Raw genomic sequence first — 14,113 nt, 5'->3', positions numbered from 1 at the left:
ACGAACATATAAAGATTATAAAAAATATTGCCCAAAAAAATAAAAAATAGACAAACCTGGCAGTCGAACTACTAACCTCTCAGAGAATGAAATCTATACTATTAATTGGGAATCACTATATAATAAAAAACCTTTAAGTTGTAGAATATTACATAGGATGCCATTGGTTTTTTAAAAAATTTGAAGAAAGATTAAAATATTTTACATTTTAATTAGAATTTAAATGATATTTTGAAATATCTTTTTAAAAACAGGTAGTTTAGATTTTAAAACATTTCCTTTTTTTTTGGTGAGATTTTTAAAACATTTCCTTAACAAATATATATACACAATAAATACGCAATAACAAATCTTTCTACATATATATATATATGTATATATATATATATATACGCAACAACAATGTTAAAATCTGAATGTTCTCAAAATATTGATACAAAAAAAGATTTAGGAAAATTAATCTTAACTAAGAGATTTACACATTATTTACAATTAATTCAAAATGATTATCTAAAATTTATTCACATTAAACCCTCTCTTCATTTTAAGATTTTGTTAAGATTCGTTCAAAAAAATTATGGACCAAGTTTATCAAATAAATTTAAAATATCTATATTTAATAAATTTGTCTCATATTAGAAATGTATTCTCTTATGCGACATGAATTGGAGAACGAGTATAAGATATAATGGAATATGGCGAAACCAAACGGAATTACGTCAATTTCTAAATATTTATATTTGTTTGAACATTTTTAACGGTTTTATATACGGTTTGATAGTTCACAAGTTTAATAAAAATCTAACTAACCATTAATCCGTTTTAATTTGATCCCGGTCCGACCGCTAAGTTGTTACAAATTTTAAAATACTGTTGAAACCATTATTATTTCAAATATTCAAATATTAATAAGCTAGATTAAAATCAAACTGAAAATTAAACTAATTACCCAACTGATATGAGTTCGGGTTATAAATACTATATAAAATATATTTGTTTACATCATCAATATAACCTATATTATATTTCAATCTAAGATTTTTCCTAATCTACTCTTCAGTTTTAAACTCCAAAATTTGACATATGGTTCACAACATTAGCTATTGTATCGTAAACAACATAAATAACATTCTACATCTTTTTTGGGTACATAATAATTTATATACTACAATATATAACACCAAACAACAAAATAATCTATATTTACTAAAAATTTATTACAATACATTTTTAAAATATGAAACCCCGCACGTACGTGCGGGTCATGATCTAGTAGTATTTAACCAACAGCCCTTAAGAATTAACTGATAATATTTATTTGCCGATGCCCGATGATACTTGATCCAATATCGAAAACGACACCGTTTGAGCGAAAAAGGTTGAGCAACTTCATCGTTTCTCTCCTCTCCCTCCGCCGCGTACGTACCGATGGTGTATATTCCTTGAACGAAGCCGTTTTAATCGGAAAAGTAAGAATTAGAGAGAGATCAAGCTCCGACGAAGGTTGTTCCGACGTTAATTGCATCCGTTTTGGCGTAGAAGCCGTAGATCTGGATCTAGAACTTAAGAATCGAGAGTGATAGTAAATATTCAAATTTTGATCCCAAGCCACCGTCATCCACCGTTGTTGAGAAACTCCGGTATCGGTTTCAAAGAACCACCGCGAAGCACCGTCTCAACCGCCGCTTGAAAAAAATTCAATTCCCAGTACGTAACAACCCGACGGCTCTGTTCCCGTCAATGGTCAAATCTTATCTGTTTGTGTATGTTATGTATTTATGTGTGTATCAAATCGAAGTAAGTACTTGAGCTTCGTGGGTAAGTGTTGTAATTATGTCTCGGTGTTCATGGGTTCGAATCCTAATGGAGTCTTTTTTGTATTTATTTTTTTATTCCGAAACGATGTCTTTTTGGAATTAACGAAAACTGTTAATATTGACTTAACTCGGTTAAATTAGTCTGTCAATTGATTTAACGACGTGTTTTATTTAATAAAATCAATGAAAATTTACGATTTAATACAAAAGTTAACTAAAAGTTCGCGATTTAATTCATCTTATGCAAAATCGATGTTTTTTTCAACACTTTTGGTAAGTTGATGTTTTTTATGATATTTTTTTCATTATTAAATTCCTAAAAGTAAAGTGAACACTTTTAAAAACCTCCCCTATTATCAATTTATAAGTTAAATGAGATACTTTAGATCAAAATTTATATTAGACAAATAATTTAAAAAAGACATTTCATCTAAAATGGATAGAATATTAAAAAAATAATTTATTGAATTACTTATATTCTAAGACCTTTTTAAACCAAATATTTATTGTGGTTTGGTTTTACATTGCTAGCAAGATAATAAAATTTTAATACTACATGATTTTCAAAAGTATGACCATAATCAAAATATTATAATTACTCAAATCAACAAACTCAATATGAAACTACACAAATCCTTTTCTTCATAAATACAATCTGACAGAATTTCATTAAATCCTAAATTCGTGACTGGTCTTACATTTTACTAAAAGATTTTTCCGATATTTCGGATACCCGAAGCCGAACCGAAATAACTCAAACCAACCAGATCCAAACATATAAATATCTGAATGGGTTCTAGAAGTCTAAACCCAAAATCCGAACCGAACCAGAACACATAGGCCTAAGCAAAAAAATGGTATTATTCCAATTTTTGTAATATATTGTTGAATAGCAAATAGAATTACTATAGTAAGATCTAACTATATTTGATTATTTTTTATTCAGGTTATGTTGATGAAGGTGATCCAATCTTTAGTTGTAGCGAGTGTGGTGCTATTTTTTGGTATGGGGAACGCCTAAACAAGAGGAGCAAAACAAAAAATCCAAAGTTCTCAGGGTGTTGTATGCAAGGACAGATAGTCTTACCTTTCCTAAAGGAATCGCCTGAATTGTTGTGGTATTTGCTAACCAGTAATGATGAAATCGCTAGACATTTTAGGGAAAACATCAGAGCTTACAATATGATTTTCTCATTTACTTCTATCGGTGGGAAAGTGGATCATTGTGTTCCTAAAGGTCGTGGGTCTCAGATGTTTGCAATACAAGGTGAAAATTACCATCTCATGGGTGATATGAAGCCAAAACCAGGAAACAAAGCAAAGTTTCAACAGCTGTATATTGTTGATACTGAAAATGAGATTGACAATAGATATAACATTATGAGGTATCTTCTCTGTTAATCTCTTTTTATTAGAAACATAATATTGAGTTTTTCTATAATCTAATAAGTTTATATATTTTTCAGTAAAGAGGGTGAATCTGCCACGGGCCAGAAAAAGAAAAATTTGAACAAAGACATCATTGAAAGTATCATCAAGCTTTTAGATGATATAAACCCTCATGTTGAAGCGTTTAGATCAGCAAGAGACAGATTCAATACAGATTCAGAAGACACTTTTCACATGAGAATTATTGCCAAGAGAAAGGATGATGGAAGGACATACAATCTGCCAACAGCATCTGAAGTTGCAGCATTAATTCCAGGAGATTTTCATGAAAATATGGATAAACGTGATATCGTTTTACAGAAGAAAAGTTCAGGGAAGCTAAAAAGAATAAGTGAACTGCATGTTTCCTATCTAGCACTACAATATCCTCTATTATTTCCACACGGGGAAGATGGTTTTAGAGTTGGTATACTGAAAGCTAAGACCAACAGCAAAGGGAATGCTCAAAAGGAACAGAAAGAAGTAAGTATGAGGCTGTGGTTTGCTTATCGTCTTCAAGAAAGGAAACAGGAGAAACATGTTTTGTTTCGCTCTAAGCGCTTGCTTCAGCAGTTCATTGTTGACGCTTACACTATGATTGAGTCAAACAGGCTGAGATATATTAGGAAGAATCAAGCCAATTTTCGGAGCTCTAACTTAGATTCAATCCAAAGGAATTCAAATGCTGGAAACGATGATTTGCAAAACCAAGGTAGAGAATTGAAGATTCCAGCTTCCTTTACTGGCGGACCAAGGTACATGACAAACAATTATTTGGATGCAATGGCTATTTGCAAACACTTTGGATTTCCATCACTATTCATAACGTTTACTTGCAATTCAAAGTGGCCTGAAATTGTTAGATTCTGTAAAGAGAGGAACCTGAAGTCTGATGATAGACCAGATATCATATGTAGGATTTTCAAGATGAAGCTTGATAATCTTATGTATGATCTAACCACCAAGAGTCTGCTAGGAAAAACAGCTTCAGGTATTTTTTAAACTTGTAGCTGTTATTTATATTATTAGTATCTGTGTTTTGAATTTACCTCTAATCTTTTTTATGTTCTGTATTTTTCAGCAATGTACACAATTGAATTTCAGAAAAGAGGTCTTCCGCATGCACACATTTTGTTGTTCATGCATCCCACCAGTAAGTTGTCTACCGCCGAAGACATTGATAAAGTGATATGTGCTGAGATTCCAGATAAGAAAAAGAAACCAGAACTTTACCAAGTGGTTAAAGATTGTATGATTCATGGACCATGTGGTGCTGGTCATCCGAATTCACCATGTATGGTGAATGGACAATGCTCTAAGTTTTTCCCCAAAGACTATTCCAACATTAGTAGGGTTGATAATGATGGCTTTCCAGTTTACAGAAGACGTAACACTGGTACTTATGTCGAGAAGAATGGTTTTCAATGCGATAATCGTTACGTAATCCCATATAATGAGAAGCTATCCCTTCGTTATCATGCTCATATCAATGTTGAGTGGTGCAACCAATCAGGGTCAATAAAGTATATGTTTAAGTATGTTCATAAAGGACATGACCGTGTCACAGTTACTGTTGAGCCAAGTGACCCGGCTGCTGCTAAGAAAGATAAGGACGAAGTCCAGGATTACTTTGATTGCAGGTTTATTCATTAATACTTTAATTAGTTGTATATATAGAGTCTGATTGTGATTATACATCACTTTGTTAATGGCAGTTTCTTATTACAATTTGAACAGGTACGTATCTGCTTGTGAAGCTATATGGAGAATTTTCAAATTTCCCATACATCATCGAACAACACCAGTTGTTAAACTTTACTTTCATGAAGAAGGAAAACAACCAGTCTTTTACAAACCAGGTGAAACCAAAGAGAGTGTTATGAGTCGATTAAGCAGTGAAGCTACTCAATTTTTGGCGTGGTTTCAGCTTAACAAGAATCCTCCAAGTAGAAAAGTCCGTGCTAATGCGAAAAAACCGCCAAAGCCTGCTCCTGATCCAACCAAGCTCTTATTTGAAGAAGTTCCAAATCACTTCACTTGGAACAGCAAAGAAAAAAAATTTGTGATCAGAGATAGAGGATTTGCTATTGGAAGGATTAACTTTGTTCCACGTACAATAGAGGATGCTTATTATTTGAGAATCCTCTTAAACATCAAAAGAGGTGCTACAGGATATAAAGATCTCAAAACTGTGAAAGGTGTTGTTCACGAATCCTTCAGAGATGCGGTTTTCGCTTTAGGATTGCTAGATGATGACAAAGAGTATATCAAGGGTATCAAAGATGCAAATTTTTGGTGCTCTGCAAAGTATGTTCGGAGGCTATTTGTCATTATGCTACTTTCAAAAAGTTTAACGAAACCAGAGAAGGTATGGGAGGAAACATGGAAGATTTTATCAGAAGATATTGAGCGCAGAAAAAGAAGAGAATGGCAACGACAAGGTTTTGTAGTAGTATCTATATATTCTATTTGGAACTATCATATACAACTTTTATTTTACTAATTTGAATGATTAGCAGTTAATATATTGATGGTGAGTAACTTTATTTTGTTGGTATGTTTTTGTAAATGTTGCAGATCTCCATCTAAGTGATGAGGAGAAACAGGAATTTTGTTTGCAAGAGATAGATAGGCTGCTAACAAAAAATGGAGTTTCACTTACAAAATGGAAGCAGATGCCACAAGTTTCATCGGAAGACGTTGAAAAATGCAATCATTTTCTATTGGATGAACTCAAGTACAACCGTGCAGAATTGAAAGAAAAACATGAAGAATGGTTGGCTAAGGTGACTCCAGAACAAAAGAAGATATATGATGAGATTATGAATGCTGTGAATCACGATACAGGCGGAGTGTTTTTTGTTTACGGCTTTGGAGGTACTGGAAAAACTTTTCTTTGGAAATTATTGTCTGCTGCTATTAGATAAAAAGGGGACATATGCTTAAATGTCGCTTCTAGCGGTATTGCTGCTCTGCTTTTAGATGGCGGTCGAACAGCACACTCCAGGTTTGGTATTCCTTTAAATCCCAATGAGGCGTCTACATGTAACATTTCACGTGGATCAGATCTTGGTGAGTTGGTTACCCGGGCAAAGTTAATTATTTGGGATGAAGCTCCTATGATGAGTAAGCATTGCTTTGAATCTTTGGATAGAACTCTGAGAGATATTATGAATAATCCAGAGGACAAGCCTTTTGGCGGTAAAGTTATAGTTTTTGGAGGTGATTTCAGACAAGTGTTACCGGTTATCAATGGTGCTGGTAGAGAGGAGATTGTGTTTGCTGCGCTTAATTCTTCTTATATTTGGGAGCATTGCAGAGTTTTGGAGCTAACAAAGAATATGAGACTTCTTGCAAACATTAGTGACCTTGAAAAGCGGGAAATAGAGGAATTCTCAAAGTGGATACTAGATGTTGGAGATGGAAAAATTGCACAGCCTAATGATGGAATTGCTATGATTGACATCCCAAAAGAGTTACTTATTACTCGGGATAAAGATCCAATCGAATCCATCATCGATGCAGTTTATGGAAATACCTTTATGGTGGAGAAAGATCCTAAATTTTTTCAAGGTAGAGCTATTCTCTGTCCTACTAATGAGGATGTCAACAACATAAATGAGCATATGCTGAGTATGTTGGATGGTTAGTTAACTTTTACCATTCCTTATTTATTTTTTTCAGATGAATATGATACAATTTCAATACAAGCTTATATCAAATTTGCATCCATATTCATTCTGTTTTTAGGTGAAGAGAGAATTTACCTAAGTTCTGATAGTATAGACCCTTCAGACACAAGTGCTGCGAATGATGTCGCATATTCTCCTGATTTTCTGAACAGTGTTAGAGTTTCTGGATTGCCAAACCATTGTTTGCGTGTGAAGATTGGTTGTCCGGTCATGCTACTCAGAAACATGGATCCTAATAAAGGTTTATGCAATGGGACAAGATTACAGGTCACTCAAATGGCAGACACGGTAATTGAAGCTAGAGTTATCACAGGTAACAAAGTTGGTAAGATTGTTCTGATTCCTAGAATGCTCATCACACCATCAGATGCCAGATTGCCTTTCAAAATGAGGCGTAGGCAATTTCCTCTATCTGTTGCTTTTGCCATGACCATAAACAAGAGTCAAGGACAGACATTATCTTCCGTTGGACTTTATTTGCCTAGACATGTTTTTTCACATGGTCAACTATACGTGGCAGTCTCTAGAGTGTCGTCAAAATCAGGTATGAAGATACTTATATCCAGAATATGACTGTTTAAATTATGTATAAGATTATTAATTTTACCCTTATATCAGGTTTGAAGATTCTTATAACAGACAAGAAAGGTAAGCCACAGAGTAAAACAATGAATGTAGTTTATAAAGAAGTCTTTCAAAACCTTCACTAAAGACAGTCATGGAAAGAATCTAAAAGAGTTCCAATTCGACTAGGTAAATTTGTTAACTAATCATAATGGTTTTCTCCATTCTTATAGACTAGAGTAGAAGTTGTTTTTATGACTGATGACATTATGTTGTTTTCTATTTTCATTTTCTACAACTTTTCAGCATCAAAACAAGGAATTGAAAGGATGAAGTATACTCAGGACGTGTTTAAAGGGATAAGAGTATGAAAACCATTCTTCTGCATTTGAAGAAGCAACAGCATTAGTTTTAAAGTTTTTCATTTTTTGGTATTTCTTTCATTTATTTACCAGACTCGAATTTAGATTATAGAACTTTTTCTTCTTCTAAACAAATGAATGCCATCACTCTGTTTAACTCAGTATATCGATTTTACAATTCTATTATGAATTCAATATTCTAATCTACATGTTTCAAAATCAAATGTTTCATTTGTTACCAAATCTAAAAAACGATTCATGCATCAATCAGTTCAATAACATATAGATCAATTTGTTTAACTAATAAACAATAGTGGTCATTATCAATTACCTGGACATTTATGTGTTTGTCTACTGTTGCAATCAGCTGTTCTTGAATTGCATGCTGAAGTAGATCAACCGTGTTTAGATTCCTCGCTGATCTTCTTCTTCACAACTCATTGAAATCGACAATTTCATTACCGAGAATTTTATTCAAATCTGCAATCAGCTATTGCATAATTTGTTGATTCTTAAATCGATATAATCATCAATCAGCTCATGAACTTAATTAATCGATTTCTGTAACTTATAAACAAAATCGTTCGGTTTGAATTTTACCTTTGATCACCACTCCGACGTGCTTCAATTACTCGAAATATATGAACGGATTGGGCAAGAAATTCAATCTGTGTTGTCTTTGAGGTCGAATTTGAAAAAATTTGGGTAGAATTCGACATTAGTTTTCTGGGATTAACTGTCTGAAATTTCCCGTTTGCCGATCTGTTTTTTTTTTTTGTTGTTGTTTTTTTTTTTTTTTTTTAAACAAACAAACTGGGCCAAATAAACCCAAAATAGCCCACTAAACAACTCAGACCAATACAACAATTTCTTTTTTATATCTAATTATCAATTACTACTTAACTAAATAAATTGTTAATCTTATAAAACAAAATACAAATCTAATACAACTAAATATATTCAATTCTAAGATAATATATACTACATCATTTTATTAGCAATTCATGTCTTCAACCAAATTAAAATTCATGTAGTGTTAAACAATATAAATTAAAGTAACCAACTATTATAAGGAAAATATATCTAAAATAAATTTTATAATATTATTTACTTCTACAATCAAAATATACAAATTATCGTCAAATAACTACTACACAATATAATATCCAAATAGTAATAAACATAAAACTATATGATTAATTCCCTTTTATACTAAACTATCTATATATAACAATATTTGAGAAGTGTTTTTGCTGACGTGTCGGACTCTCGGCTCTTATTGAGTCCTTGATTTTACGTAATTACTTAATTATCCTTAATGAAATCTAATTAATTTTGGAAAAATTAAATTGAATTTCGGAATTAACCAGGAAAAAATAATTTTGGAAACAATAAACATGATAATTAACCAAAAAAAAAAAAAAGGAACAACGAAGTACCAGTTAGAAAGCTTTAATTGAATTCATCGTGTTCTTCGTCGTGTGAATATAATTCTTCTAAACGAAGGCAAAACGTGAAATCCTAACATAAAGCATATATTCATAGCAATAACAGAGATTTAATAATTTAGTGATAGAATTTCACCTGTTGATCTGTCGAAGCAGAATAGTCAAGCTTCTCATAGTATCTTGCCCATGTTATGTCTTTAAGATGTCAATACTATCCTGCACCCTATAATTCTAACCAATGAAAAGAACAAATATTTATTACCTTGGATACAGAGTTGACGAAGAAACCTTGGATAAAAACTCGACGAAGAAACTTGTAAGTGTTAATGTATGATGAAGCTTCCATGAACGTGAATTCGTGATCATAATGAAGAAACGTGTGAATGGAGACGGTTGATGGCTTTTTTTTTTTTTTTTTTTTTTTTTTTTTTTTTTTTTTTACCTTTTGTGTAAACAGATCTGTTTTATAATTTATCGGAAAAGGAATTATACCAAAAAAAAAATCGGAAAAGGAAAATATTTATTATAATATTGATATATTTAAGATGATAATGTCAAATATCCGAAAATTATTAATCGGAGCATTAATATAAACATAAAAGAATAATATTCTAACCTTACTCAAATTAATAAGATTTAGATATCCGAAATTAATCGTAAACGGCTATTAATTGTTAAACTAATTAAAATAAAGATCGAACGTACCGGAATAGATGAAATTTTTGGTATGATCGTCGTGTTCGTCGTCGTTTCAATCTAAATATTTGGAAAAAAAAAACGAACAAAAAAAATAATATGTAGATCAATGAAAGAGAACCCACCAATTTAGAAACGGTTATCACGCCATCGTATTGTTCGTCGGATGATTATAAGTCTCTAATCCGGAGATTGACTTGAACCCTGACAAAAACATATATTCATAGCATAAAATCGTAAATAGAAGGTAAAAGACCACCTATTAATCGGTTGTAACCTTGTGCAAACTCGATTTAATTTTGACGAATGAAATGTTGGTGTGGTGTCAAAACTTTCTTGGGGAGACTCGAAGATGAGAGAGCTGAAGTCAGAGATAGGCAGAGAGGTTTACATGTGAATTAAGGTATGGAGTGCTAACGTGAACGGCGGTGATTTTTGCACATAATAGCAATTAGATCGAGTTTTGGAAAAAAATATGGATCAGCGTGACATGACGCATATGGATACCATGCATGTCTATCTATTGTAAATCAAAAATTATATTATTGTTCCGCCTTATTTTTGAAACAGAAAGGATTTTTCCCTTAAATTTTAATATATTTTATAAGATATAGTAGTAAATCTAAAATAGTTGTTATTATTCCATATTTTTACGGAAAAAAGTAAATATTATTTTAAATAAACATGGATAACAATGAATAAATGGCAGTTTTACAAATATTTATTATTATGATAGTGATTTGCTTATTAAAATATGTAAATTTTCTTTTCTTTTTTTGTATTTATCGTCGAAAAATTTAGAAACCCTAAATCATGCACCGTCTCCTATTCAATATAAATACCTTGCTCATGGTATTCAATTTCAGATCATAACTAACCCTTGTTTTTTTTGTTCTTTTTTTTCAAACTTTTTTTTGCTTCTACCTAATTTTAATTTTTCTTTTTATTGTAGGGTGGATGTATGGAGGGGACGATGTGAACTGGTGTATGGAAAATTTGGACCTAATTCAATGAATAAACAGGTGATCTTATAGTTTATATGTACAAATTTGATTTTTTTCTTTTGTATTTATGGTTTCACTATTTTCACCACTAATCAATTTTGATAATCAAAAAGTTTGGTTTCAACTTTTGAGAAGGTAATCATCGATGGTTTGGTATGTTTCTTTTTGTTGTAAAAAGATGAGGTACCTCCCGATTTTGTTGAGGTACATGTTCTTATTATTTTCAAATATGTCTTTTTCAGAAGAAACACTCAACTTTTGATAACACAGTTGCCACAAAGTCAGAAAGATGACTTATTTCAGGGATGAATCTTCAGAGGAGGCTAATTTTTGTCGTTAATACAATTTAAGTATTCCTCTCTTTAGATTAGGGATAACAAAGTTGGCTGTTAAATTCAGGAATTACTCTTTGTTGCCAATCTCTCTTCCCAAACTAAAATATTACATATATGGAAGTAGTAACTTAAAGTTTTTGGTATCGAGGTCATTCTAAGGCACTGAGATTCGGACTTTGGTATGTATAGGATTCGTTTTCCATGCACTAAGATTTAATTATTGTTTAATTTATTGGTTTTTAGGTTTCTTTCCATGCTCTGATGTGTTTTCGGGTGTGCCAATGGAAGCTTGCATCACTCTTTACTCCAAGCGTAAGTATGCTCTGCATTAGCTTCTTCTGTTCCATTGGTTATTATGGGTTTTGACTTTTGAGAAATATACAACAATTTAAAACCATGTTTTGTTGTTGATTGGTTCGGTTTGTATACCATATTTTGCTAAATACATATGACCATAAATAAGACCAAAGGAGCTGGGTTAGCTCCTTTGCCAGCTAGGTTGACTTCGTCTCCTCTCCGTCTTGCGGATTTCCGTTATATAATGGGTATATTTGAGAAGTATACGGTACTAAAACCACAACCATTGATCTTAGCTTGATCGGTTCTTCCCTAAGATTTATACATAAAAGTAAATTGTTTTGTTTAATAATTTTCCATTGCATGAACTTTCGAGACAACAAGTGGACAGGAGTGTAATGTCATCAAAAGTCAAATCAAACACTGTGAGGAACATAATAGACAACGTTGGCTTCTTTCGCAGCTGCTCAACGTTGTCTCTCCCGATGGTCCCAACACTCTCTTCTTCTTTTTTTGTCAACATTCAAACGTTGTTTAAAATAAATAAAAATGTTTAACCTTAATCATCTTTCTAGATCTTTAAATGCCTAAAACTTCAACTTAATCAGTCAGCAATCCGTCACGTTAATGATTTTGAAAGGAAGACTTTTGTTTTGTTTCGGTTAGTTTTGTTTGTTTAGTATTTTAATCACAAGATAACTCTAATTTCCCATTAGAGTTGTGTTAATTGTGTTGATTATGATTTGGCGTTCCAATTCTGATATTATTTTTATGTTGTAAATCTTAAACTGTTACGTTATTGTTCTATCTTCCTATGTGAGAAAAAAAGTAAAATGTTTTAAAATTTTGACATGGATAATAATATAATTGTAAATCTATAATAATTATATTATCATTTTATTTATATTTTTCAAAAAGAAATATATTTATCTTAATAGATTTAATATGATAATGTCAAATATAGTTATAAATCTAAAAGAGTTATGTTATTATTCCATCATTTATGAGAAAAAGCAAATATTCTCTTAAACTTTTAAATTAACGTGGATAATAATAAATAAATGATAATTTACTAATATGATATGATTCGGTTTAATCTTACCAAAAAACAAATAATGATTCTGTTTTAAAAATATATAAATTTTCTTTGTTTAGTTGTAGATATTATCATATAAAAAATTCTTAGATCCTCCACTGCCTTAATTTTATGTAAATACCTTGCTTGATATTTAATTTTGATTTGATATCATAACTAATCCTTGCTTTTTTTTTCGGTACTAACCATTGAATTTTTTATACTGCCATTTAATTCTTGCATAAAAAATAATAATTAATAGTAGTGTTTATTATGAATGCAGGTTTGTTTTCCATAAAAACTAGATTGGATTTATGGAAGCACGTCATTGTTTCCAGTGCGAGGAAACAAATGTCGTATCACTGCTGTTGTGGCTCTTTAGTACTTTCGTTTCTGTTTATGGCTTTGCTTCGGTTGTATGGTTAGTCATCAATCATTGATCTTCTCATTGTTTGAATATTGTTGCATAGGAAAAATCTTCCTTTTTATGAATCTTTCAAAAGTTGGGTCCATGCTATTCTCAGTGATTGATTACGTTTATTGAATATTTGTGTGCTTCCTCTGCTGATATTCTAATTCATGCTTTATTCGTCGTCTTTGATACACTCTGATTAACCATTGTGGACCTCTAGAGTCTAATTTGCAATATTAATGCAAGTCTCTTTAACTTACGGATTATGAAGAGCATCCTAAGATCGTTTAATTTGATTCAGGATTTATGTGGCTAATGTTTGGTCTTGGATGTGAATTAGTCTATCATGTTTCTTGGAAGGTAGGAAGCAATTTTGATGTTTACCAAAATCCAATGTGCTCTTTTGTAGCTCAGTTTTGAAATATGTACTAATTATTGTAGAGGGAACCCGAAACAAAGAGACCATATGTATGATTTTATATGCGAAGAGAAGCTCCGAATTTGAAATCGTCTCCACTCCGGTGATATGTGGCCATGGTGTGAAGGAGTCTGGAGCCATGGTTATTTCAGATTCGGACATAACCGTAATTGTTAAACTAATAAAAATAAGATCAAACGTACCGGATTGATGAGAATTTTTGGTGTTCTTCGTCATGTTCTTCGTCGTATGGATCTAACAAAACAAAAAAAATATATATACCCCAGAATTTTTTTTTGTTTGTTAATAGAGAGAACCCACCAATTTTGTAGCGTTGATTGTGACATCGAATTGTTTGTCGGATGAATATAAGTCTCTAATCCGGAGACTGAAGTTGAACCCTAACAAAAACATATATTCATAGCATAAAATTCATAAATAAAAGGTAGAGCATCACATAGCTTTTTCTTCAAAGCCAACACATCTCTCTTTGTAGCCGAATTACTCTCCAGTTTGGTATATACTCAAATTTTCCAATGACTTCCTTCTCGAACCTGGAGCGTTT

At 31.8% G+C, this 14,113-nt stretch overlaps 1 long non-coding RNA gene across 1 annotated transcript; it reads right to left on the bottom strand.

Annotated features, from left to right (window-relative positions):
* Positions 1 to 5,050: 5,050 nt before the first annotated feature.
* On the bottom strand, positions 5,051 to 8,337 carry LOC110230273. Its single transcript, XR_002333387.1, has 2 exons — positions 8,195 to 8,337; positions 5,051 to 5,281 (listed from the first exon to the last, which is right to left on the bottom strand). It is a non-coding gene; the product is annotated as an uncharacterized LOC110230273 (long non-coding RNA).
* Between the last annotated feature and the right edge of the window lie 5,776 nt (positions 8,338 to 14,113).

This window comes from Arabidopsis lyrata (genome assembly GCF_000004255.2).
Source record: "Arabidopsis lyrata subsp. lyrata unplaced genomic scaffold ARALYscaffold_3, whole genome shotgun sequence".
NCBI lineage: Eukaryota > Viridiplantae > Streptophyta > Magnoliopsida > Brassicales > Brassicaceae > Arabidopsis > Arabidopsis lyrata.
This window is presented reverse-complemented; position numbering and strand designations above follow the sequence as displayed.